Consider the following 1402-nt stretch of genomic DNA (forward strand, 5'->3'; position numbering starts at 1 on the left):
AGGGTATGGAGGGCTTTGGAGCAGGTGCATGTCAATGGGACTAAGCAGTTGCAAAGGTTTGGCACAGACTAGATGGACTGAAGGGCCTATTTGTGCTCTATGATTCCATGATTGGGTGCCACAGTAACGTAGAGGTTAGCGCAACACTATTATAGCTTGGGGCTTCAGAGTACAGAGTTCATTTCCAGCATCTTCTGTAAGAAGTTTGTACATTCATCACTGTCCATCCGAAGAGTTGTTTCATTTATTACAAACCTATCAGGCTGTGTGGAATTGAACAACAAATGTAGTCAGAAATATCTGAAACTTTAAGTTTACTTGACTCAGTGCTGAGATGTTTGGGAGTGTTTCAGTGCCAGTTGCTTCCAAGGCAGCAGAGAATTCAGGCCTGACAACTGGAGACTTTGTTGGTGGGGAGATTCACTGGGAAAGTCGAGAGGCAGGAAGCATCCATTTCCCATCACCTGCCAGCCAGGACATGCCCTCTTCTCATTGCTACCGTTGGGAAGGAGGTACAGGAGCCTGAAGGCACACACTCAGGAACGGCTTCTTCCCCTCCACCATCAGATTTCTGAATTGTCACTGAACCCGTGATCACTACCTCACCATTTTTTTTTTGAGTGACATATGCAGTGGTCTGAATCTGACTCCGAAACTGAACAGGCAGCTGGGATTCTGGAGCCAACTCTGGGTCACCTGCTGGGGTTCGGGAGAGGGGGAGATAAAGGTAAAGCTGAGTAGAGAAGGGAAAGGAATGAGAGGAGGAGAGAGTGAAAGAGGAAGAGAGCAAGTGAGTGCAAGAGAGAAAAAGCGAGACGGAGAGAGAGCGCACGCGCGCGCAAGGGAGAGAGAAAAGAAAGAGAGGGGGAGGGAGGGGGAGAAGGAGAGAGAGAGAGAGAGAAAGAGAGAGAGTGCTAAGTAGGTAGATAGAAAGCAAGTGAAATATATGAATGTAACTGGCAGCCACAGTTAGCTCTGTTTCTCTCTCTCCACAGATACTGCATGACATACTGAGTGTTTATCTTGAAATTTCAGAATCTGCAGTATTCTAAATTTTCAAGCACAATGTAAAGTCATAGAGACATAGAGTCAAAGATCACCACAGCATGGCCCATGTAGTCTGTGCTGAACCACTAATCTTCCTAGTCCCATCGACCTGCGCCCAGACCATAGCCCTTCATCCCCCTCCCATCAACATACCTCTCCAAATTTCTCTTAAATATTGAAATCGGCCCTGCATCCACCATTTGCACTGGCAGCTTGTCCTACACTCTCACCACCCTCTGAGTGAAGAAGATCCCCCTCATGTTCCCCTTAAACATTCCACCTTTCCACCCTGCTTAGTACCAATTATTTCAGTAATATTGGAGTAATATTGCAGATATGTTGTTTGATTAAGCGA

Source organism: Mobula birostris, chromosome 10 (genome assembly GCF_030028105.1).
Source record: "Mobula birostris isolate sMobBir1 chromosome 10, sMobBir1.hap1, whole genome shotgun sequence".
Lineage (NCBI taxonomy): Eukaryota > Metazoa > Chordata > Chondrichthyes > Myliobatiformes > Myliobatidae > Mobula > Mobula birostris.